The sequence below is a fragment of the Lynx canadensis genome, chromosome A1, assembly GCF_007474595.2.
Source record: "Lynx canadensis isolate LIC74 chromosome A1, mLynCan4.pri.v2, whole genome shotgun sequence".
Taxonomy (NCBI): domain Eukaryota; kingdom Metazoa; phylum Chordata; class Mammalia; order Carnivora; family Felidae; genus Lynx; species Lynx canadensis.
In genome coordinates, this window is record NC_044303.2 from 140,469,086 (window position 1) to 140,496,810 (window position 27,725).

A 27,725-nucleotide genomic window follows, 5' to 3' on the forward strand; every position below is an offset into this window, starting at 1 on the left:
TCACACACCCTGTCCATTCCATTTCATTCCATTCTACTTTCATACGGTTTGTATTTTAGGGCTCCACGTAAGAAGATATCTTTAGGGAAGAAAAAATATTCTGCTGCTAAAAATATAAATATTTGAAAACCAAAGCTTTAAACTATTGTTGGTAATACTTGTATTTATTTGTCTCAAAACACGTTGTTCAAAAATGCCCGATTCTCATTTCTTGCATTCTATGATTTCAGGAATAATTGTCATGGTTTCCTAGATTTGTTGTAATTTCCATGTTAGGTATGTTAATTTTTCTTGACTAATATGCTTTCCCTTGGAGAACCTCCCTCCAGTAATACCATGTACTTCTATGAGAGCTCCTTACCCAGCCTTGGCTATTCATGCATCCCATCCCACAGGCAAACTGATTCATCCAGGAATTGATATGTGGTGAAGCAGAACAAATTTGAGTCTTTTCCTAGATCAATATTCAAAGCATTAGCTGGCGAATGAAACCATGCAGGGATGAGCAAAACAGAGAATGGAGGGAAAATCAGAGTCCTAATGAAATTATTTGAGCTCCTGGATCCAGTTGGACCTGAAACCATGTTCCTATCTGGATTCTCCCATTTAAATGAGTCAAGACTTCACCTCTTCCTGGATGTCTTATAAGATCAATCCAATTGATCTTGACTGCTGTATCTGTTCTGTCCCTGACATTTAAGGCTTTGCACTTTATTCATTTGTGCACTTTGAGAATGCTGTTGTAAAAAACTATCCTTTGGTTATTCCAAATGTGGACCTTGTGTATTTCCTCAACTGGGAAGCAAGCTCCTCAAGGAAGGAGCCATTCATTGTCTTAACATCTGTAACCTCTGAGAGAGTCTTAATGATTGAGCATTTGACTTTCCCAGAAGGTAGTAATGCTTTTTGTTTAGGGAAATTTGAACACTTTGCCTTTTTATGATACTAGGAGTGACTGTCAGCTGTTGAAAACTCTGCCCAGTGGCCAGCCTCATGGATACATGTGTTGTGACCATGTCCTCAATTGTGATCCTTACCACTTGCCTTCATATAAGTGTACTTTTCATGATCTTCTTTTGTCTACCAGCTCCTTTAACCTGCTTTCAGCGGGAGATGCTATGTAAGAGGCAAAATGTTTTTGTTTTTTAATTCTAGTATAGTTATGATTCAATGTTATATTAGTTTCAGATGTATAGTATAATGATTCAGTACTTGCATACATTGCCCGGTGCTCATCATGATAAGTGTACTCATAATCCCTGTCACCCATTTCACATCCTCCCCCCACCTCCCTTCTGGTAACCATCACCTTGTTCTCTATAGTTAGGACTCTTTTTTGGCTTGTCTCTTTTTGCCTTGTTTTGTTTCTTAAATTCCACATATGAGTGAAACCATATGATGTTTGTATTTCTCTGACTCACTTCACTTACTATTACATGCATAGATTCATCTATGTTGTTGCAAATGATAAGATCTCATTCCTTTTTATGCCTGAGTAATATTGCCTTGTATATACATACCACATCTTGTTTATCCATTCTTCTTTCAGTGGACACTTGGGCTGCTTCCATGATGTGGGTATTGTAAATAATGCTGCAATAAACAAAGGGGTGCATATATCATGTTTTTGTGTTCTTTGGGTAAATATCCAGTAGTGAAATTACTGGGTCATATGGTAATTCTATTTTTAATTTTTTGACAAACGTCCATACTGTTTTCCACATTGCACCAGTGTGCATTCACACCAACAGTGCCCAGAACTTCCTTTTTATCCACATTCTCACCAATACTTGTTGTTTCTTGTATTTTTGATTCTAGCAGTCCTTACAGGTAGGAGGTGATATTGTGGTTTTCATTTGCATTTCCCTGACAATGAGTGATGATGAGCATATTTTCCTGTGTCTGTTAGCCATTGGTATGCCTTTTTTGGAGAAAAGTGTGTTCATGCCTTCTGCCCATTTTTTAATTGGATTATTTGAGGGGGGGTGGTGTTGACTTGTACCAGTTCTTTATGTTTTGGATGCTAGCCCTTTATCAGTTATATCATTTGCAAATATCTTCTCCCATTTAGTAGGTTGTCTTTTAGTTTTATTGATTGTTTCCTTTGCTGTGCAGAAGCTTTTTATTTTGATGTAGGCCCAATACTTTATTTTTGTTTTTGTCTCAGGAGGCATACCTAGAAAAAAGTTGCTATGACCGATGCCAGAGAAATTACCACCTATGCTCTCTTCTAGGATTTTTATGGTGTCAGGTCTCATATTTAGGTCCTTAATCCATTTGGAGTTTAATTGTGTTTATGGTGTAACAAAGTGGTCCAATTTCATTCTTCTACATGTAACTGTCCAGTTTTCCCAACACCATTTGTTGAAGAGATTATCCTTTTCCCAATTATATATTCCTTTCTCCTTTGTTGAAGATTAATTGACCATATAATTGTGGGTTTATTTCTGAGCTCTCTATTCTGTTCTATTGATCTGTGTGTCTACTTTTGTGCCAGTACCATACTGTTTTAATTACTTCAGCTTTGTAGTATCACGTGAAATCTGGAATTGTGATATCCCCAGTTTTGTTTTTATTTTTCAAGATTGCTTTGGCTATTTGGGGTCTTTTGTAGTTCCCTACAAATTTTAGGATCATTTGTTCTAGTCCTGTGAAAAATGCTGTTGGTATTTTGATAGGGATGGCATTAAATCTGTATATTGTTTTGGGTAGTATATACTTTTAAACAACATTTGGTCTTCCTATACATGTGTACGGAATGTCTTTCCACTTGTTTGGGTTGCCTTCAATTTCTTTCATTGGTGTTGTATAGTTTTCAGTTTAAGTCTTTCACTTCCTTGCATAAGTTTATTCCTAGGTATTTTATTATTTTTGGTACAATTATAAATGGGATTGTTTTCTTAATATCTCTTTCTGCTGCTTCATTATCAGTGTATACAAATGCAACAGATTTCTGTACATTGATTTTGTATCCTGAGACCTTACTGCATTCATTTATCATTTCTAGTAGTTTTGGAGTGGAGTCTTTGGGTTTTCTATACATAGTATCATGTCTTTTCTCTTTATTTTTGCATATCTATTACTGGTTTTTGATTTGTGGTTACCATTAGGTTTGTATGTAACATCTTATGCAGATAACAGTCTACATTAAGTTGATGGTCACTTAAGTTTGAACCCATTTCTTATTGTTCTCCACTGCCCACTGTTTTAGGTATATGGTGTTATACCTTACGTCCTTTTATTTTGTGACTTCTTTGACTGATTTTTATAGATGTACTTCTTTTTACTGCTTTTGTGTTTCCTACTTTTCTTACTCCTACTTATGGTCTTTCCTTTCCACTCAAAGAGTCCCCTTTAACATTTCTTGTAAGGCTTCTCCCACTAGACTATAAACTCTACCAAGGCAGGGATTTTGTTTTGGCTTGGTTTGCTGTATCCCTAGTACCTAGAACAGTGCCTGTTACACAGTAATAGTTGAAGAGTATGTTGTTTCCTCAGAAGGGAAAGCATGTAGAGTGAGTGACTATCAGGCCTCCCCAAGGCATTTTCAGGGTGCAGAGAAGTTCAGGATCATTGGGATCCCAGCTGCAGGCCTGCTTCATGGGTGATCACTGCCTGCTAATTATTCAGGAGAAAGATAGCTGAATTATGGTAGTGGTAAATTATGGTAGTGCTTGTAAAGTGCAGCAATTTTCTTTTTTTTCCTTTTTTTTTACCTTTATTTATTTTTGAAAGACAGAGAAAGAGCACCAGCAGGAGAGGGGCAGAGAGAGACACACACAAAGAATCTGAAGCAGGCTTCAGGCTCTGAGTTGTCAGCACAGAGCCCAATGCGGGGCTCAGACCCACGAACCTTGAGATGGTGACCTGAGCTGAAGTCAGATGCTTAACTGACTGAGCCACCCATGTGCCCCAGCAATTTTCTTAAAATTGGTTAATGTGAGTGTTAGAAGGGGTGAATCTTACAAAATTTCAGACTTCAGTCTTACGGGAGTTTATAGAAGAACTTTCACATAGAAAAATGAAATCCAAAATTCTTTTTTAAGAAATCATTTTCCTCCCCCCTCTTTTGATTTTTGAACTTTTTAATGTCATGTTTGACCTCTGAGGGGAAAAAAATAGGAAATTAAATGAAAACAAGAGTCAGTTTCAGTTATTTTGAAGGCATTGAGATTATTTTGAACTCTTTCTAACACTAAAATAGGATAAAAACTTAGAGGCTTCAGCTTCATTATAGTTTCTTCAGAATCAAATAGTTTTCCCTCCTACGCCAGAGGGACTGAAAGGGTCCAGGTAGTATGCAAGGATCCAAGATAGGTATTGGATATGTCTTTTTTTGTGCAATTAACAGCACATTATGTGTAATGAAATTTAGGAATAAGGGGAGTAGGGGTTGTAAAGACATTGCCCATTTTAGCCTGGATTGTTAATTTCATGAAGCATATATTACCGATGGGATCATTAACACCTTGTTTTATGTCTGACCTTAAAGCAAAGTAGAAACACATTTCCAGCCTATAGAACCGACAGGCTGTTTTTAAAGAGCCAACTCCTAAAAGCAGGTAAAAATAGAGCCATCCTTTCATACCACCAAGATGGCAGCTGTGTGGGTGGAAGGTGCATTGTTAGTTGATGGCATACCGGGAGATAAAGTAACTGTTTCTTAAGAGGAAAAAGAAAGCAGACAGATACTGAGAAAAAAAAAATCCAGGAGTTCTGTGTAAATACACTTTTACAGCTTTACTTCTCAAGCTGGCATGACAGGGCTTAGCTGGAATTTGAGGAAATAGAAACCACCTCCCCGCCCCCGACCCAGGAGATGAGAGAAAAACAAAGCTAGCCATTTTGACATTACCAGCTAAGACCTCTAAAATTCTGAGACTCTGGCTTCTGCATGTTTTCTGTGGAAAACTGTGTGAGTTATAATAACTTAGAATGAATAGCCATAATTTATCTGTTGCTAGCTTGCTGAGGGCTAGGCACCAAGTTAACCATCTAGCCATCTTCTTTAGCCTTCAAAATGACTAATGTTAATAGGTCGTACTCCCATTCTAGAAATGACAAACTCCTATCTGTTAAAAGTTTAGAGTAGTTAGATTATTTGCCTGAGGTTATATAGTAGAACTAGGCTTGAGCCCAGATCTATTTATCTCTGAACTCTGTGTGTTTAAACATCCTGCCATATTGCCTGTCACATTGCTTCTCAACCTTTCCAAATCTAATCCCTTAATAGTGGATATTTTAAATATTCCTTTATTATTCTAAAATAATGTCGTAGATATTATTGTTGACTACTTTATAATTTTGAAAAACACCCAGAATTCTGAGTATAAGAAAAAGAGAAGAAAGGAATAGATTTTACAATAATATGTTATTCAAATACCTAAATGAGCAAGCTTGACTACATTAGAAGGTACAGTAAAATCATCAGGTGCTTGTATGTATGTGGAGAATCATTATGAATACAAATATCATTAGCAGTGTTATAATGGGTAACATGGATTTTTGAAATAGAAACCACTTCTTGCTCAGACTCAGCAAAACTTAGTGCAACCTACCTTCAACTTATATAATAGCTGCATTCTTGGATAATTTAATAAAAATGAAAGTCTAAACTCTCCCCCCCCCATGTTTTCTGTTCATATGAAAAGTATATTTTGGTTATATAAGCTCAGCTGATGATAAACATGAATGCTGGGGTGCCTGGGTGGTTCAGTTGGTTGAGCATCTGACCAGCTCAGGTCATGATCTCACAGTTTGTGAGTTCAAGCCCCATATCAGGCACTGTGCTGACAGCTTAGAGCCTGGAGCCTGCTTTGGATTCTGTGTCTCCCTCTCTCTCTGTCCCATTTGTATTCTGTCTCTGTCTCAAAAATAAATAAACATTAAAACAAATTTAAAATAAGTAAACATGAATGCTAGTTGGGGCATTTGAATGCCAAGAGATGCAGGACTCCTACCAGCTAAATGCCAAAAGCAAATCGAAAACCCCATGAAACATACCACCACAAATTTTTCACAACATTCCCTAAGCGGCAGTACCACCCCGTTGAAGAACTATTGGCAAAATTCAGACCAATTTTAGAGTTCAGACCACTCTGTTAAGACGAAAATTACTGCCATCCAGGGCTCTGTGAAAATACAGTGTAAGATTTCTAATTCAAGAAATTCAGATCCAAATATCTAATGCAACTCCTCAGATCCAAATCTCCCATCTTTTCTCACATTCATTAAGGTCAGGCAGACCAAGCAAGCACACTCACGTTCTCCTAAGACAGATGGACACCTGTGAAACACACACACACACACACACACACACACGCTTGCCCCTAATCAGCTTAGGTCTTTCCAGCTACTTGATTAAGGAACTAAAGGTATATTCACCCTAATACAAGTTACCAGATCTAATTACATATATTCCAGAACCATTGATTATCTTAATGTCTACATTTACTGCAGCCCCTCTGACTGGTGTAGAAATGCGCTTTGTAAAAAGTCTAAAAGTAACAAATTAGTAAAAGATACACTTGTAAACACGTGTAAGTACTAGTCAAGGGCGTACAGTGATTTCCATCCCACTCTTTTTTGTTCTTGGATAGCCTAGAAGATGGAGTTAGTTTTTGCTCACCAAATATTCCATGTGATTCACTATCATTTTTCAGCCTTCCTTGTAGCTAAAACAGGGGCTGCGTGACTAATTTTGCCTAAGGCTGGGAGTAGAAATGATGTATGTCACTTCTAGGGTGAGTCCTTAACAACAGCTCTGACTTCATCCTCTCCGATTCCTCTGCCACAGCAGATAAAGGAAGCTGAGTTTTCTAGATGGCTCAGCTATAAGTTGGTGGGTGGAGCCCCCGGCCCTGAGTGACTGTATGCAGCAGAGTTCGTGACCCACCCTGGACATTTAGCATGAGCAAAAAATAAAGCTGAACAAAAACAAAGCCCGCTGAAATTTGGGATTTTTGTTTTAACTTGCTGGCCTTCCGTGCCTGATATATGCAGTTTGTTAATCATTAGAATATGTATGAAGAAGCTAGTGTCCTGAACCCCTTCTTCCGTACTGTACTTCTGCTCCCTCTGCTCCTTGCCTATCCTTAGTATAATCTATGCTTTCGCATCACATTCCATGGAGATATGTTACAAATGCCAATAAATCTGATCTGAACTATTATCTTAAAGAAATATGTTTTATTTTTATGGACTAATTCTTATTTTTACAAAGCTTCTTCACTTATGTCATTGATGATTGGCTTTGATGAAAGAGGCATGTAGGATACATTCTTAAGGGGTAAATTGTTACTAATGTATAATCGACCATCTTGAGAAATTTCCCTGTAAGATTTTACAACCTTTTGAAGTAAATTACCTTGTGGCAAAGTTACTCAAATCTTCTCGAGCTCAAAATCTTTTCAGTGATCATAGTCATCAGTTTTACAGAAAAACTACAGAATATATCATAAAACCATGTATATAATTGTTATTATGTTAAATCATTTTCATTTCCTTCTGGAAGGTAGTTTCTTCTCTGATGTTTAAAACAGTGTGACCCAATGGAAACAACATGAGCTTTGGAGTCCGTATTATATAGACTTTAGGAAGTAAAGAAATTAATTTTCTTATCTACCTGAAAAGTTCATGGATTCTCTGGGTTTAGGGATGTCTGGATTCAGACTCTTAGAAGATATCATTAAGACCAGTTTCTCTCCATCTCTTATCTCTGATTTCTACTCTCATCTTTGGCCTCATCTTTAAGCAGGCTATCTCCTTTTAGTAGCAACAGGTTACCAGCTATGGGCATTTGCCTTCAAAATCCCAGTGCAGCAGAAAAAAAGAAAAAAAAATTCCTTCCTCTCTTTTATTGTCTCCAGAAAAAGCCATGCATTTCTCTCTGATAGACTGTGGTCATGTCATCTGACACTTCTGGCCACTATGCCCAGGAGGACACCGTAACTCGATCAAGTGTGCCAGGGTCCCACAGGAACCCTGGGAGCGGCAGAGTCAACCCATCCGAACCATGAGAGGCACGAATGCTGGACAAGCAAAGCCGACACACTTCCACTGCAGATGCAGACACATCTGAGTTTGCAACCTCTCAGGACAGTTACTATGTCCCTGACCTCGTGTAGATCATTTCTCCTTTCTGATCCTGAGGTTTTCCATCTCTGAAGTGGTGGGTTCTTGTGATGATGTAATGGGTAGAACACTGAAAAGCCCCTCATTCAAGGCATATGACAGAGGAATTCCATAAATGGCAGCCCAAAGGCAGTTCACTTGGTATTAAATAACTGCATGAAGCATCGCACTGTTACGATTGCCATCATTGTTGAAAACCTTTAGGGCCTGGTTTTCTTCCTGCTCCACCCACTCGGAGAGAGAATCTTCTTGCTGGCTCAGTGAACCAAGGCAAGATCATTAACATTACTAAAATTCACACCTGCATTAGCTGCATCAAAGCAGCTGTGTTTATTATCATAACTCACCAATCTTTCCATGGTAATTTCTCACTTATTATCAAGAGGTGGGGAATTCTGTTTTCCTTGATTATAAATATAACCTCTATAATTTCACCATGAAAAAAATTAATTTGACATCAGCCCTCCAGGGCATTCATTGTCTTTCTCTCTCTGGCTCCCATCAGCCTCTAGCTTTACGTTCAGCATTGTTTTGTTCTTCTACTGAATATACAATCTGAGACCTAACCAGAAACTGTCATTCCACTGGGCCTGATCCTTTATCAATAATAATGAGTTAATTTTTATAAAATAATCTCCATCACCAAGTTTTTAAAAATAGGACTTGAGCAGCTCCTCATTAATCTTTGTAGGGTAGATTAGAATTTCTTCTGAAACTTCATAGTTAGTCAACAAAATACACATTTAACATCTAACTACAGCCATTGCTTTTCAGGAACTTGGTTCCATCTCTTCCTACTGGGGTGGATAAAAGGGTAAGGAGAAAGCTAAGGTCTACCTCCCCCAGATTTCTTCACAGCAAAGCTTCTGGATGTGATTTAGGTGCCAGTCAGCCACACTCATGCACGACTTGGGATGTGGCAATGAAGAGAACGCTACATTTCTGCCTCTCTTGTGGCAAAAGCTCAGGTTGGAGGGCTCATGGTCCCCGTGACCACACAACTTGTGTGCATGGTCATGGTGGCAGCCTCATGATTTTAGATCGCCACCTGACTGTGGCAGCGCTGCTCTGGAGCTGGTGGCTTTCTGGTTGCAGGAGAGGCAGCAGATCTCTGGGTAGCCCAGATTCTACTGTGTGATTTGGAGTCATCCCTGAAAACCCATCCAAGAGTCTTAATTAACCATCTCAGTGATTCTGAAGCCGTTTAATAAATTGTAATAAATTTCATCCTGCTCGAACTAGTAACAGTGGATGCTGTTCTCTGCACCTTAACTCAAATTTCATTAAAAATTTGTCTTCAATTCTCTAGATCCTTCACCTATCTATCAAATTGCGGTTTGAGGCAGGAATTGATATATCTCTTTCCTAAAAAATAAGGAAAATTCTCATATAATTCTCATCACAGGGCCCATGATTCCCTTCTAATTCAAAATTCTGATCTCTGTAGACTTCTTAATGATAATATGAATGTAAAGGAGCTTTTGAAGGAAAAGAAACAAACAAACAAGCAAATCAGTATGTGAGAAAGTGTTTGTGAACCGGCATTAATTAAAAGTGATAATTTCAGGGGGTGCCTGGGTGGCTCAGTTAGTTGAGGATCTGACTTTGGCTCAGGTTATGATCTCATAGTTTGTGGGTTTGAGCCCCATGTAGGGCTCTGTGTTGACAGCTTCGAGCCTGCTTCAAATTCTTTATCTCCCTCTCTCTCTACTCCTCTCCCGCTTGCACTCTGTCACTCTCTCTCTTTCAAAAGTAAATAAACATTTAAAAAGTTTTAATAAAAAAGTGATAGTGTCAGATACAACTAAGATATTTGAACCTTTATTTTTTTAACTTTTTTTAATGTTCATTTATTTTTGACAGAGAGAGAGAGAGAGAGAAAGAGAGAGAGCATGAGCAGGGGAGGGACAGAGAGAGGGAGACAGAATCCAAAGCAGGCTCCAGGCTCTCAGCACAGAGCCTGATGCAGGCTCGAACTCACAGACTGTGAGATCATGACCTGAGCCAAAGTCGGATGCTCAACCGACTGAGCCACCCAGGCGCCCCTTGAACTTTTAAGTCCAAATTCTACAACATGTAAATCACTGAGAATGAAGCTATCATTTTTCAGTCCAATAGTTGACTTTCTAATAATGTGTCAATTGTGATAAGATACTTCCCTAAAATTGGTTATTCTAACTAATTAAATATGGCAAAGGTCAGAAGGAGGAAGTTCAGGGAAGACTGTTAAAGAAATATACTGTATTGATATGTCAGTTTTTGCAGGAACTCTATTAGTTCAGAGGAGAAATCCTATTTGTACATCAACCCTAAGAAGCCTTAGAACTGATAAATAAGGCCCCAAAGACCAGATAAAGCTTCACAAATAAACTGGAGAGAGAAAACTAGTGCCATTCATTGCATAGTGCTGTGTAGACAGCTCACTCTGAAATAGGAAAAGGTTGAGGATTCTGAGCACTCTTATGGATTTCTGATCTATAGCAGAGATCCTCTTTAGCGTGGTGTCAGGAGGTGTCCCTTGATCACTTTCTCACCTACTTCTGGGGAATTTGTCCCAATTTCCCTGAGTGTATGGAGAGTAATAAAAATAGAAGCAATTACCATTTGAAAAAAATCTAATCAATAGCTGGATCACTGTGTCAGCTGTGGAACAAGAGGAAGAAAGAGAAGCCAGAATGAGGGTTCTAGAAGTCAAGAAGAAAAGTGAATGCAGCAATTTGCTGGCCATTCAGTGATTCTACAGGAATTTCAATAGACATGTGAGGGCAGAAGCTGTATTGCAGTGGCTTGAGAAGTAAATGGAGTGTGAGAAATGGAGACATAAATACATGCCCTCTGTTCAGGAAGATGATAGTTAGAGAATGAAGGGACAGTAAGGCATTGTGTTGAGTAAATTCGAGTATGTTCCTTCAGGGAGAAGAAGCAGGAAGAAAGAGATAACAAACTTACAAGTGCAATGAGGATAAAAAATATTTCTATGAGAGTACTACTCTCCTCTTTTCCTTCACTCTACCTTCAATGTCAAATGTGGGTGTTACCTGTTTCATGTCCCTACCACTGCCACATACCTGGACCTTATTATATAGGTTGTACAAATTGGGTAAGAAAACTCAAGAAACCAGGATGAGGGATTTGTGTTTTTTTTGCATGAATGAAAGGAAAAAAAATGAGAATAGAAGAAGGCTGTACAGGGGCGCCTGGGTGGCTTGGTTGGTTATGCGTCCGACTTCAGCCCAGGTCATGATCTCATGGTCCGTGAGTTCAAGCCCCGCATCGGGCTCTGTGCTGACAGCTCAGAGCCTGGAGCCTGTTTCAGATTCTGTGTCTCCCTCTCTCTCTGCCCCTCCCCTGTTCATGCTCTGTCTCTCTCTGTCTCAAAAAATAAATAAACGTTAAAAAAAATTTAAAAAAAAAGAAGGCTGTACAAATGGGGAAAACTGAAAGAATATTGTAAAGAGAGGAAGCTAAGGAACAGAGTTTACAACACAGTATAGTATGGGGGAAAGAGAAAGAGATTTTGAGAAATATAGCCGTGGATTGTATGTCCTTGCAAATTGTTTGATGGGTACAAGTAAATAGTGGAATTACTCTAAGATTTTAGTGATAGACTCTAGGACACAGGATGTATGAGCCATGTCACTGAACTAAGTCTCTGGCAGTGTTCCAGTTACTAAGGCAAAATAACAGCCCCAAACTTAGTGGTATAAAATAGTCAAAAGTCCACTAAGGTTTTGTGGAAACTGTTTTGCTGAAAAAACTCTGAGCTCAGAATAAAAAGTCTTTGACTATTACAGTTTTAAAACACTTTTTGAGTCCCTAAGCTTATATTAGCTCAAAATAGGCTGTATGGCTTTCTAGGAGGTTATAGTCCTTGATGACTATTTCAGATGCAGCCATAGCACATGACAGTCAAGAAAGAACTTCCTAAAGGGAAGATCCAGGGGCCATGAAGAATCATGAGTATAGGAGTGCTGGCAATGCTGACTCCACCATTGTCCCTTCATCTTACTTGTTTTCTCTGGATGACCTCTTTTGGGACTACATATTCCCGGCCCCTTGGAGATTAATATAGGTACCTTAAAAGTGCCCACGAAGGCTGGGATAGGGGGAGACTTGCTCTGGCCTTCCACGAATCTGTTAGAGATAACATGGGCTTTCCACTTCCTAACACAGAGGTGGTACCACAAGCTCTAATTAAAGATTCACTGTCAGGTGCATGCAAACCCTTTGATCTCACTACATTTGCCCTCACTCTATAATCTGAGGACTAAGGTCTGGACTTTGTAGACCTTTGAGAATAACCGCAGCTACTGTGGATTGTCCTCCCTCAGGTCCCCCCTCAATAAGTTACCCTGAATAAAACTCTGTGTATACTGTATGGAGTCACCTGCTTTGTTTTCCTGTCTCAAAGTGCCTTCTCCATTTGGGGGACACTTTACCGTGCCTCCCCCACCTTCTAACAATGTGCAAGGGAGTTCCTTCCAGAATGTAGAATCTAGGTCAAATGAAGGGAAATATACTAAGTCACAAGATACCTCACAAATATTGTAGGATTTTGTTATTGCTATGGACCAGAGACCACTGCATATTTTCCATACCTCATTTTTCTTTTCTGGATAGGAGTTTTAAATTTTTTTTTTACGTTTATTTATTTTTGAGACAGAGAGAGACAGAGCATGAACAGGGGAGGGTCAGACAGAGAGGGAGACACAGAATCTGAAACAGGCTCCAGGCTCTGAGCAGTCAGCACAGAGCCCGATGCGGGGCTCGAACTCACATACCGCGAGATCGTGACCTGAGCCGAAGTCGGACACTTAACCAACTGAGCCACCCAGGCGCCCCGGATAGGAGTTTTATTAAAGCTGTTCTGTCTCTGATCAACCATTACATTTTGGGGTGGGGGTGTGAAGTGGCAGAAAGTCTGTCTTACTGGTTGAAAGGCAACCACGAAGCAGGAAAAATAATACTGGACTGGAAAGTGAGGAAGAAATAAAATTTTAATGTGTCAGGTCACTACGATTTTAGGATTTATTTGCTCAACAGCTAATGTTAATATGAGGAGTATGGTAGATACATGAAGAAATCATTGGTCTGTTTCAGTGATTGGTTTGGTTTCCCACCTAATGGTTTAAGCTTTTGATTGGGTATCTGGCCAAAAAAGACAGCAGTGTCTTTTTATTTTTATGAGATTAATATGAAGATTAATTAGATTTCTGTGTTTGCAAGCTTTATTTACCCCAGTAAACAATGATGCAACTTAAGTTGTTAAATTCTTGCATTCACATATTTAACATGAATACTTACTGACTTAATTTGTTATATTTTATGGCACTTGAGTATGTGAATTATATGAGCTTAAGCAACATTTCCAAGCACAGAAAGAAGAAAATGCTTGATCGTAACAAATGAGTGTTCATCCTAGGAACAAATCGCATTCTGTTATTAGTAGCATCGTTTCTACTCATTTACCACGATACAGATTGATTTTTATCGATCCCTTTAGCTGCCTTCCTGGAAACTCTAATGTCTCATTTCTGTGCTGTTTCACGTTTATCTCACTAGTGCCCAGCGAGATGCTTAACATATAGGAAGAGCCTAACTGATATTTGGGAAACTGAACTTAAATTTGAAAACTAGGAAATTACAAGTGATATAGGAGAAGTCAAAATCCTTTAGGTATTTATTTGTCCTAGAAATATCAGTTTTATTGATTTCCTGGAAAAGTCATTTTATAATTGAAAAGACATTTTTGCCAATGATTCATTTGAAACTTCATTTCATCCCATTAATCCCTTGGAGGTTTTTAGTTTTATGATTTAATATTCACAAGCACATGGATACTGAACCACAATGAAAGCTTTTAACTGGCTTTTCATTGTATAAAGATCTTGTAGGTGAATAAAAGTTATTTGATCTTAAAATTAAAAAAATCAGGGGGCACCTGGGTGGCTCAGTCGGTTAAGCATCCAACTTCGGCTCAGGTCATGATCTCACAGTTTGTGGGTTCTTGCCCCACATCGGGCTCTGTACTGACAGCTCAGAGCCTGGAGCCTGCTTCGGATTCTGTGTCTCCCTCTCTCTCTGCTCCTCCCCGACTTACATTCTGTCTCTCTCTCTCAAAAATAAACATTAAAAACGTTAAAAAAAAATTTTTTTTTTAAATTTTTTTTTTCAACGTTTATTTATTTTTGGGACAGAGAGAGACAGAGCATGAACGGGGGAGGGGCAGAGAGAGAGGGAGACACAGAATCGGAAACAGGCTCCAGGCTCCGAGCCATCAGCCCAGAGTCTGACGCGGGGCTCGAACTCACGGACCGCGAGATCGTGACCTGGCTGAAGTCGGACGCTTAACCGACTGCGCCACCCAGGCGCCCCCAAAAAAATTTTTTTTTAAAAATCATTAAAATCGTTGAAAACACTAATGCCATGTTTTGTCTTCTTAAGCCATTTTGGGATCATTTCTAGTCCTCATTCTTCAAGGCAACCATTAACAATCCCATTGAACACAACAGGGAGCCAAGGTTAAAATGATTTATTCCATGCCATTTTGCAGCTGTGGCAAGGCTAGGCTAAGAGATTGAAGCTCTCAGCAGCTCTCCTCTGCCTCCCACTCTCTCCCTGGCGCCTAATGCCTAACAGCTGCATTAACTCACTGGTGTCATTTAGTGCATTGAAGGATGATTTGCTTTTCTCAGCATGCCTAGTGCATCAACAGATGCCCTTTTGACCTTAAGATTTCACAGTACCTTTGCAGGTACCTGACTTCCTGTGAGTGACAGGTGCTAGAAGAACAGAACAGCACGCACCTCAGTAGTACAAAGCCTGGTCTCTGACCCACCTGCTCTGTATTTTCTTTCACCCAAGCCATCTCACGTATTACAACAAATTGAGTTGGCATTGCAGAGTGTTTTCACTATGTCACCTGCTAGGATTATTCCAAAACAACCCCTCTGTCTCTCCTTTACACCAGCCGAAATAGAATATTCTGCTGCGAAACTTCATCCTCCCTCAGAAGGCAAAGGCATGACGTAATTGACCATCACAAGGCCATTGCCGTAAACTAAATGTTTGCGTCCTTCCCAAGTTTTTGTATTGAAGCCCTAGTCTCCAGTGTGGTGGTATTTGTAGGTGGGGCTGTTGACAGGTAATTAAGGATTTGGAAGAGGTCATGGGAGTAGAGCCCCTGTAATAGATTTGGTGCCCTAATAAAGGGAAAAAGGGACCAGAGCTTACATTCTCTCTGCCGTGTGAGGATATAATGAGATTCTGTCAGGTCACTTCTATTAGCATTGTTCCCAGTTTAGGCTACTATATTTTCCCCCTGAACAGTATTTTGCCATCAAAATAAAGTAATTGAGAGAGCCCCCATGGCAAGAAATACTTTGCAAAGACTTAAGTAGAAAGCAGCTCCCTCTTTTCAAAGGACACTTTTGAGGGTAAAACTCTAAAGCTTTTGCAATTTTTAGATCCATGGTGTTTGGTTCAAGAAATCTGGACTATGATCAGGAAATACAAATATTTCAAAAGTATCCCATATGATTCTGATCAGCCGTCCCAAAACTGCAGTATAAGAACTCATGTGTGTCTGTGTTTTCCCAGTGTTAGCAGTTTGGTATAAATAACTTCCATGCTTTATACCATGCTCATGGAAAAATATATTTATACTTGTTTAGAATTGTTTCATAATATTTTTAAATATTTTTTTAATGTTTACTTTGAGAGAGAGAGAGAGAGAGAGTGTGTGTGTGTGTGTGTGTGTGTGTGTGTGAGCAGGGAGGGGCAGAGAGGGGGGGGGACACAGAATCCAAAGCAGGCTCCAGGCTCTGAGCTGTCAGCACAGAGCCCGACGCAGGGCTGGAACTCACAAACTGCAAAATCATGACCTGGGCCAAAGTCGGACACTTAACCGACTGAGCCACCCAGGCGCCCCTAAAAGTATATTTTTTTTAAAATATTATGCAACAAGTAGGGGCGCCTGGGTGGCTCAGTCGGCTAAGCATCCAACTTCAGCTCATGCCGTGATCTCCCGGTTCGTGGGTTCGAGCCCCATGTCTGGCTCTGTGCTGACAGCTTGGGGCCTGGAGCCTCCTTCGGATTCTGTGTCTCTCTCTCTCTGGCCCTTCCCCACTCATGCTCTGCCTTTCTCTATCTCTCAAAGATGAATAAAGGTTACAAAAATTTTTTTAAATACAATATTATAGTCTAACTTTTCCTTTAACTTAGTATTTTCTCAGGGACTCGCTTTCAGCATGCTTATATACACGTACAAATAGGCTTCTCAGTATCGGCATTATTGATATTTTGGGCCAGATAATTCCATGTTTGGGGTGGCTGTCCTGTGCACTGTAGGATATTTAGTGATATCCATGACCTCTACCCACTAGATGCCAGTAGAACTCAGCCCGCTGTTGTGACAATCAAAAATATCTCCAGAAATCTATCCCCAATGTCCTTTAGGGAACAAAATCATTCCTGGTTGAGCACCTCGGATAGGGAGTAATCTATTCAACCATTCCTCTATCAATGGCAATACAGGCTATTTTCTGGACTTCTTCTCCCACTCTGCAATAAAACTCCCCATACATGTATCTTTTCAACGTTTATTTATTTTTTGGGACAGAGAGAGACAGAGCATGAACGGGCAAGGGGCAGAGAGGGAGGGAGACACAGAATCGGAAACAGGCTCCAGGCTCTGAGCCATCAGCCCAGAGCCCGACGCGGGGCTCGAACTCAGGGACCGCGAGATCGTGACCTGGCTGAAGTCGGACGCTTAACCGACTGCGCCACCCAGGCGCCCCGGCATGGTCACTTATTTATTGGTCCTTTGCTTTTCATGCTTCGTGAAACCTATCAAGTCCTTTGACTATTTTTATGGGTTATCTGTGTTTTTAATTTTCATCAGTTTGTTGGAACTATTTGTTAGGGATATTCGTTCTTTTTTTTTTAAGTTTATTTATTCATTGAGAGAGAGAGACAAAGAGAGAGAGAACATGAGGAGGGGAGGGGCAGAGAGAGAAGGAGAAAGAATCCCAAGCAGGCTCTGCACTGTCAGTGAGTGGAGCCTGATTCAGGGCTTGAACTCAAAACCGAGAGATCATGACCTGAGCCGAAACCAAGAGTGGGGCACTTACCTGACTGAGCCACCCAGGAATATGAGTTCTTTTCCATAACTCTTAGAAATGGTTTGTTTGGTTGGTTTTTTTGTTTGTTTTCAGTCAATAATTTGTCTTTTTATGCAAAAAAGGAGAGCAAAAAGTGGAAATGTCTTGCTCAAGATGGCACCTTCAGTTAAAGGTAGAGCAGGGACAGTTCGAGGATCTCCACTCAGGGTGTTCCCCTTACCCAGTGCTGCTCTGGGGGAGCTGCTTTTCTCTCTCTCCCTTCTCCCCTCCTCCTCCTCCATCTGTGCATGTTTACAGCCACTAGTAGAATCAATTTGAAAACACAGGGCAGCCAAAGTATAACAAAATACCATAACACAGAGTAACAGCCCTGGTGCCATGAGCACATAATAATTTTCCTAGGTTGCCCTTTTATAGTAGTCCAAACACCTAAGCAGTACCTGGGGAGAGATTGCTCCCCCCGGCACGTAGGCAGGGTACCAGAGATAGAGCAGATGGGGCTTTCCTGGCTGGGAATTCTGCCAGCTAACATTCAGGAAGGAGGTACACAGACAGTATGAGCAAGACAGCCAAGAGACTAATACGTTCAGATGGCATAATGCCTTTTCACAAACTGCTGGGCCATTTATCCATGGCAGACGGAAGTTTTTAGAAGCACTGCCTGCCACCTTAAGCATCATATCATTTTGAAATCCATTCCCTATAAGAGAATGAATGTATTAGGAAAAAATTCCCTGAAATATCATCACATTTGGTAAAATTCTGTGTTTTTGGAAATAAACAACGACAACAAATTCCAAGGCTTTATTCTCTGTATTGAGACATTGAGCCTGACCTATGCTACAGACACGATTTGCAACACTGTTCAATATATCCTTGCAGCTGGGTACCCAGGGAGATGCAGTATGGTGACCAAGAGTTTGTGTGTTTAATAACACATTGGGAGGACTGGAGGTCAGATGGCCCATCTCTGTTGTGTCACTCCATTAGGCTTCAGTATGGCTGTGGGGAAGCCAGTCAGGGCATTAATGCTTGTTCATGCATGTGTCGATGCGATGGGAAATGTTAGCTTAGATGAGATGTGCTTTTTAGATGAGATGTGTGGATGATTAGGCAGTGATTTTCAACCAGGATGGTGGGAGGTGGGTGGAGAAGGAATTTTAAAACTACACCTGTTGCCCAGGATTCATCCTGGTACATCCTTTTGCGAGGCATCCCATCCACCCCCACCTACAGTGACAATGAGGTAAGCCACTTACAGTTGGAAATGACGGTGTACCTCAGGTGAGTGGGCATGGAAAAAGATTGATAACTACTGATCTAAAAATTCAAAGATATTTCTTCAAGTGGGAATCAGCTCAGCAAATTCCACCCCCCAACCCTGGTCTCTCTCTCTCCCTCTCTCTCTCTGACACATACACACACACACACACACACACACACACACACACACACCAGTGCTGCTATTAAAAGGAGGCCGGGGGCGCCTGGGTGGCTCGGTTGGTTAAGCGTCCGACTTTGGCACAGGTCATGGTCTCGCGGTCCGTGAGTTCGAGCCCCGCATCGGGCTCTGTGCTGACAGCTCAGAGCCTGGAGCCTGTTCCAGATTCTGTGTCTCCCTCTCTCTCTGACCCTCCCTCGTTCATGCTCTGTCTCTCTCTGTCTCAAAAATAAATAAACGTTAAAAAAAAAAAAGAGGCTGTAGGTGGTACTGTGCTAAGTGCACTGAAGTGTACAAATGAAGTTTTTTTCCCCCCATATACTTTTAGTCAACCTCCAGCCAACAAACATTAATAAGCCCAGCATTGTACCATTCACCATACAAATAATTACTGAGGCTCTATTAGGTGGGAGGTTGTGTGCTGAAAAGGGTAAGACAGGATCCCTGTCCTGTGGAGGCTTCCAGTCTAGCAGAGGCACTTAGCCAAGGACACAAAGAGTAACCAGACAAAGCAGACTCTACAGCTGTGCCTCCCACAGAAATTTCTGTGGAAACACCGAAATACTGGCGAAGCGGTAACGAAGAAAATATTCTTATAGACAGCTGAATCCAAAAGAGATGAAGAGAAATCTATGGCAGAAAAGTAAAGCAAGACCTCAAAGTGATTGCAGTTCACAGATACCTCAGGACAGGAAGGTGGACCCGGATGAGAGATCTGACGGCTGGGGCTTGGGTTGAGGACAGCTCTTTAACAAGTGCGCGGGAAGGAAAAGATGGGCTTGGGCCTCTGCCAGGGATCAAACCGCACCCAAGGCTGTTAGCAGAAAGTGGGGACTCTGGACAGCATCGCCTCAGAGATAAAGAGCAATTCACTTTCCCACTCAGAGAAAAGAGAATGAATTATGTCTTTTTCTAGGGCTTTCAGAGGAGGAAAAAGGTTCTGTGAGAAACCAAAACGTCATTTCTGTGTCTCTAAAAACAAAACTTGGGGCACCTGAGTGGCTCAGCCGGTTAAGCATCCAACTTCAGCTCAGGTCATGATCTCGTGGTTTGTGAGCTCCAGCACCGCGTTGGGCTCTGTGCTGACAGCTCAGAGCATGCAGCCTGCTTCCTGTGTCTCTCTGCCTCTCTGTCCCTCCCCTGTTCATACTCTGTCTATCTCTCTCTCTCAAAAATAAACATTAAAAAAATAAAAACCTTATTTCTAGGTAGGTGAACCCCTCTGTAGCACTCAGCAGAATCAGAACAAAAACTACTTTCACAATTTAGAGTAAATTTGACTCTTAAAGAAAAAAAGAAAGAAAGAAAGTAAGTGAACTCCTAAACCAAAACTACAAACTACACAAAATAACTATCCATCAAAAGTGAGACTCAGCAGAAACAAGAGATCAGAGGGTTACAACCCCCAAGAGCTGAGATAAAGAACATTTGGAAGGAGACCTCTTCAGAGAAGGGACAAGTGAGACAGTACCTTGGGATGATCAGAGAAGACCTGAGCTTGGAGAAGGGGTGATTGTGGTGGGCAGAGTTAAAAAAGACAGCATTTTTCCAGGTGAGAGACTCAAGTGAAATCTGGAAAACTTAAGGCATTTTCAACGATGATAACTACAGGATGAGGGAGAAATAGTGTTCTTGTATTTAGCAGACAAAAATGCAGGCTACCCAGATACCTTTGAATTTCAGGTAAACAACATTTTTTTTTTTTTTTTTTAGTATAAGTATGCTCCATGAAATATTTGGGACATACTTACACTAAACATTCGTTGTTGACCTGTGATCCAACGCTAACTACATGTTCTGCATATTAACCTGGCAGCCTAAGTAGAAAGCACCTTGACGAGTTTTAAGTATTAGGATTTGGCCATCCAAGTTCTATTTGAGGGTATGACTCATGTGTAGAATGTAAAGAGGAAACCCATAAATTGCACACACTGAAGAACACAAGAGGAACGAGTAACACTGTGGTAACGTCCCCTCCCTAAGGAAAGAAAACAACCTCAAGGCAACCAGGCTATATGCATAGGTGACATTCCTCATGACCTGTAACATAAGACCACTTAATCAGACTGCCTGTTTGTGCGTTACCATATATGGGAGCCAAAGAAGTAAAAAATATATTAAAAACTACGCCATGTGGAGTTTGGGACTCAGTTCTTTGGGTACAAACGCAACTGTGGTGCCGGCAGGAATGAAGTTGCTTCCTGGAAGGAAAAGCCTGTGGGTCACCACTCTCTGCAAGAATCCTGCTACAACACCAGAATGGTGATTTGCTTGGACCCACTGGGGAGGCAAATAACGTTATCAAAACGCAGATCAAGAATGGAAACCATAACCAAGAGATAAGGACTTAGAAAAGGCCGTTTGCTTTTGGAGATGGGAAAGATAATGGTAACTTTTTTTTTTAATTTTTTTTTAATGTTTATTTATTTTTGAGACAGAGAGCATGAACGGGGGAGGGTCAGAGAGAGAGGGAGACACAGAATCTGAAGCAGGCTCCAGGCTCTGAGCTGTCAGCACAGAGCCCGACGCGGGGCTGGGACTCACGGACCGTGAGATCATGACCTGAGCTGAAGTCAGACGCTCAACCGACTGAGCCACCCAGGCGCCCCGATAATGGTAACTTTTGAGGAATTAATCAGTGACAACAGCAGGTAGGAAGCCAAATCACAGGTATTTCAAGAATTAAAGAAAAGGAGTGGGGGTAATAAGGCCAAGTAATGTATTTATTTTGAAAGCTCAAAATAAAAACAAAGATGATGTCTAGGAGAGAGCAGGAGATGTTCATAGAAAGAGCGGAAGGCCCTACAGAGGGCAAGATGGAGGACGTCCCTGGGGAGGTGGGACTGGCTGTCGCAGGCGGTGAATGAAGAGCACAGGTGGACAAGCACTTCTGTTAGAGGGCAGCCATCCAGACACTTGCTTTCAGCCCAGGTTACAAAAAAAAGTTTCAGTGATGCATAATTAGCATACAATAAACTGAACCTATTTAGAAAGCATATCATTTGATACATTATAACATATGTCACAGCCGTGACCACCCATCACCACAGGTAAAGATCAAATCTGTCGACCCCCAAACTTTTCTTGTGCCCCTTTGTAATCACTCTCTCCTACCTCTATCTGCATCACCCATCCCCAGATAACCCCTGATCTCCTTCTTATAGGTTGGTTTGCATTTTTAAATTTTTATATAAATGGTATTGTACAGTATTTACACCTTTTTCAAATCTCGCTTATTTCACTCAGAATGATTATTTTAAGATTTATGTGTATTGTAATGTTTACCAGCAGTCCATTCCTTTTATTGTTGGGTGCTGTTGCATGGTATGGACACGCTGAAGTTTGGTTATCCATTCACGTCTTGGTGGATATTTTTATTACTTCCAGAATTTTCCTTTTACAAGCAAAGCTGCTATACACATTCGTGTACAGATCTTTCTTTGCATGGCATATACTTTCATTTGTGTAAATAATACCAGGGCACTTGGGTGGCTTAGTTGATTAAGTGTTTGACTTTGTCCCAAGTCATGATCTCACGGTTTGTGGGCTCAAGCCGCATGTCGGGCTCTGTGCTGACAGCTCAGAGCCTGGAGCCTGCTTCAGATTCTCTCTCTCTCTCTCTCTCTCTCCCCCTCTCTCTCTTTCTCCCTCTGTCCCTCCCCTGCTCACGCTCTGTGTGTGTCTCTCTCTCACCCAAAAATAAATAAACATTTGAAATAAATAAATACATACGTACATACATACATACATACATACATACATACATACCAAAGAGGGGAATGACTAGATCATATGATGTGTACAACTTAAAAAAAAAGAAAAAAAGAAAAAAACAGCCAACTACAAACAGACACATGGGAAGATGATCAACATCACTCATCATCAGGGAAATGCAAATCAAAATCCAATGAGATATCATCTCACACCTGCCAGAATGGCTAAAATCAATGGATAAGAAATAACAAGTGTTGGTGAAGATGTGGATTGAAAGGAGCCCTTGCCTTCTTGGCAAATAAATTTCTTCTTTAGTAAAGGCTTCTTAAATCTTTTGCCCTCCACCTTTTTTTTTTTTTTTTTGAGAGAAAGAGAGAGGGCACAAGTGAGCAAGGGGCAAAGAGAGAGTACCCCATGAGGGGCAGAGAGAGAGAGACACGGAGAAAGAGAAACGGGGCTCATGCTCACGAATAACCGTGAGATCATGACCTGAGCCAAAGTCAAATGCTCAACTGACTAGCTACCCAGGCACCCAAATCTTTTGCCCTTAAGTAAAAAAAAAAAAAAACCAAAAGAACAACTGAGTTCTTTGCTTTCTTATTGAGTTTTGAAAATTCTTTGTGTATTCTAGATACAAGTCCCTCATGAAATCTATGATTATAAAATATTTTTCTGCCAGTTTGTCATTTGCTTTTTCATTCTCTTAATAGTACATTCTAAAAGCCTAAGGTTTTAATTTTGATGAAACCCAACTTATTGATTTCTTCTTTAATGAATCCTATTTTTGGTGTCATATGTAGGAAGACTTTGACCCAAGGTCACAAAACATTTCACCTATGTTTCTTCAAGAATATTCATAACTTTTGGGGCACCTGGGTGGCTCAGTCCGTTAACCATTCAAGTTCAGCTCAGGTCATGATCTCATGGTTCATGGGTTCAAGCCCCATGTGGGGCTCTGTGCTGACGGCTCACAGCCTGGAGCCTGCTTCAGATTCTGTCTCTGTCTCCCCCGATTGTTATCTCTCTCTCAAAAATAAAATAAACATTAAAAAATTTAAGAAAATAATATTTATAACTTTAGGTTTTACATTTAGGTCTCTGATCCATTTTGTGTTATTTGTTATATATGGCATAAGATATGGATTCAAGTTGATCTTTTTGCACATAGATAACCAATTGATCTGGCACCAGACTGTCAGCTTTTCTAGGCAATCTTTTCTCCACTGATATGCCTCTATGCCTTTTTCTAGGATGTTTTCCATATCTGGGTAAGTCTATTTCCAGGCTCTATTACATTTATTTATTTGTCTATCTTGACATCAATACCACACTGTCTTGAATATCATAGCTTTATAATAAGTCTTACAGTCAGGGAGTGTTCTCAAACTTTGGATAGTCTATACATAGATAATTACATAGACACATGTCCTTCTTTTCTAATCTGAGTACATTTTATTTATTTTGTTTTCTTTTTCATTCACTGGCTAGAACTTTCAGTGCACTGTTGAACAGAAGTGGTGAGAATTGACCCATTCCTCATGTTAGGGAGGAAACATTCATTGAGTATGATGTTAGCTGTATGTTTTTCATAGATGTCCTTTATATGGAGTTGAGCAAGTTCCCTTCTAATCCTAGTTTGTTGAAAGTTATATTCCTAAATAGATGGTGGATTTTGTTAAATGCTTTTGTTTGGGTGAATTGAAATAATCGCTTGGCTTTGTTTTTAGGTTTTTTTTTAATATGAAATTTATTGTCAAATTGGTTTCCATACAATGCCCAGTGCTCATCCCAGCAGGTGCCCTCCTCAATGCCCATCACCCACTTTCCCCTCCCTCCCACCCCCCATCAACCCTGTTTATTCTCAGTTTTTAAGAGTTGTTTTTAATTTGTGAATATGATGAATTGATTGATTTTAAAATGATAAGCCCATCTTGCTTTCCTACGATAAACTCCACTTGGTCTTAATAGATTTCCTTTAATATATTATTGTATAATTTCACTTATATCACCCATAGCTCTTCTTAACTCTTTGAACATCCGAATCAGAGCTTTAAGACCTCTTTGCATTTTCTTGTCTATTAATTACTACATCAGTGGGTATTCTTTTTTTTTTCTTTTTCTTTTTAACGTTTTATTTATTTTTGAGACAGGGAGAGACAGAGCATGAACAGGGGAGGGTCAGAGAGAGGGAGACACAGAATCTGAAACAGGCTCCAGGCTCTGAGCTGTCAGCACAGAGCCTGACGCGGGGCTCGAACTCACGGACCGCAAGATCATGACCTGAGCCGAAGTCAGCCGCTTAACCAACTGAGCCACCCAGGCGCCCCCATCAGTGGGTATTCTTGGGCTTTGTTCTGGGATGCTGTTAAGTTCTTAGAAACAGTTTGATCCTTTTTGGATGTTGCTTTTAAGATCTTGTATGTGGGACTAGTCCAGTGCTCATCTAGGATTGATTATTCTTCGATACGAAGGCAGGATCCCCTGTATGCACCCCTCCATCTCCCCCCCTCCCCCAGCCTCCCAGGAGGCTTTCCATCTGGCTGGTGGGAACAGGCATTGTTTCCTGTGGCTTGTGAGCCTCCTGTGCTCTTACCTCTAATCCTCTCAGGTGATTCTCTCCCTGGCCTCAGGTGGTTTCCCACACACATGTGGTGCTCAGCTGAGTATTTAAGGGAATTCCTTTGCAGGTGTCTGTAGCTTTTCTGGTAGTCTTTCCTGCAAAAGCAACGAGTCCTCAGTTCAGGAAATCTGGCAGTGTCACCTGCAGTTCCCTACCCTGCATCACACCTTAGCAATTCTCCAGGCAGCTGGCTGGAGACAGGGCTCTCCCCATGTTTGTTTTTGTCCCCCAGAATCAACTGTCCTTCATGGCCTAATGTTCACTCTCTTGAAAACTGTCTTTTTCATATATTTTGTGTGGGTTTTGTTGTTGTTTCAGAAGGGAAGGTAAATCTAATTCCTGTTATGCCATCTTGGCTGGAAGTGGAAGTCCATGGTATTTTTTTTTTTTTTTGAGAAAGAGAATGAGAGAGAGAGAGAGTGCGTGCGAGTGGGTGAGGGGCAGATAGCGAGGGGGATAGCGGATCTGAAGTGGGCTCTGTGCTGACAGCAGACAGCCCATTGTGGGGTTTGAACTCAGGAACCGTGAGATCATGACCTGAACCAGAGTCCAGAGCTTAAACGATTGAGCCACCCAGATGCCTGCATAGCATTGTTTTTTTAAGGATGGTAAATTGTTTATTAAATACCATCTGGGGATGTGTGGGTGGCTTTCTTGGTTTTGGGTCAGGTCATGATCTCAGAGTTCATGAGTTTAAGCTTTGAATCGGGCTCCATGCTAGTGGTGTGGGACTCACTCCCTCTCTCTCTGCCCCTCCCCTGCTCGCTCTCTCTCTCTCTCTCTCAAAAATAAATACATAAACTTTAAAAAAATTTAAATAAAATAAGTATCATCTGGACTATTGGTTAATCGAACAATGTAGAGATAATCCCCAAACAGGCAGTATATCTTTATTTATGAAATCAGGTCAATAGGGTAACCATATTATGTTGCTAAGTCTTGTGATGGCACAGGTGAAAGTTCCTTCTGTTGTTAACACTATAAATCAGGATTTGTTTACCTCTAGCTTCTAATTATCATGGCCCACACGTTTATGTTTCAGTCATACTTTTGAATATAGATGCACATTTGTGACACAAAAATTTGGTATGTGTGGGTATTTGCAAAGTTTCCAGATGATTCCAATGATTGGCCTGGCTGAACAAATCAGTACAGTGCAAAGCAGAGATTCTCACCCTAAGCACTACTAACATTTTGGGGTAGATTATTTTTGTTTTGCTTGGGAGAGAACTTCCATCCACTGTAGGATGTATAACAGCTTCCTAGACTCTACTCAGTAGATGCCTCTGCCCATCCCCAAACATGACAACCAAAAATGTTTCCAGAAATTGCCAACTGTCCCCAGGGGGGCAATATTGCCTCCAGTTGAGAAACACTCATGGAAATTAAATCAAGACCTTAAAACTGCTAGAGAACATAAACTACGTTTTATTTATTCCTACATATCTAGCACTCAGGAGAATGCACTTAGTAAATGCCTGTGGTGTGAACAAATGGATGACTAACAAGAATGAATGAATGCCATCAGTCCCTGTCTTATAGAACAAATATTCTCAAATCTCACTGCTCTTGTTAAAATGCAGATTCTCCAATTACACTCCCAGAGAGTCGTTTTGTACAGGCGGTGGGGCACAGGAATTTGCATTTAACTGGCATCACAGTGATTTCCCAACCAGAATCTGAGGAACCCCTGACTCTAAATACAATGATAAAAAGTATTTATTAGAGTGAAAACACCCACTCTCTTCCTGTAATTGTAATGCCAATTACAAAGCTCTCGCCATTTTTATCCACCCTACGCAATAAGCATATGTAATTTCAGAGACAGGTAAACAAATATTTGACCCTTCCACAGGTTCACGAAGAATATGCTTTAAAAATATTCTGCTTAACCTGCAACTGTCCATTACATTACCATTTACCTTGTGATGTTTACTTTAGGATAAAAACCTGAGTGTCAGGTTAGTATTCAATCTGACATCTTTACTGAAGGAGATCTCTGGGTAAAACCATCAACCACGGTCTCTAACCAGAGCAAGTTCTTGAACAGGTTCAGTCTCTGCATCAGTCACTTCTGTTCGGAATTTGATTGAACAGAGAGCCCTTCAGTCCCAGAGGCAGATTTCGATCCAGACCTCTGACCCAGTTTCTATGCTGACTATATCATAAGGTTGAAGGGTCAGGGAAAGCATATGAAAGGTAAAGATTTTAATGATTTTCTGTTTCTTTTTAAAATTCAAGTGAATTCCAACAGACTAAAAAAAAAAAGACTATTTCTTAATACCTGCAACTGTCAAGAGACCCTATATATGAAAGAATATTTACATATTTTGGCTTGGTTTAATAATTTTCCAGCAACACAGATAGCTTTGATCAGAGGCTTGGTTTACTTTATTCCTGTAAAGTTCTTTTTGGAAAAAATTTGCATCTTAGGAGTTGTTTGCCTACCCATCTAAGAGCTTTTAGAGAAGAAAGGGGCCTTGGGGCACTTCATAGACTCACTAGGTGCAGTGCATTCTACAAGTAATGGATCAAGGATTCAAAGAGGTAGATGCCTTCTGGGCATGGATTACCTTACCAATGAAAGGGACCTATAGGATGGGGCACCTGGGTGGCTCAGTTGGTTGAGCTTCTGACTTCGGCTCAGATCATGATCTCACCATTCATGAGTTCAAGCCCCACGTCGGGCTCTGTG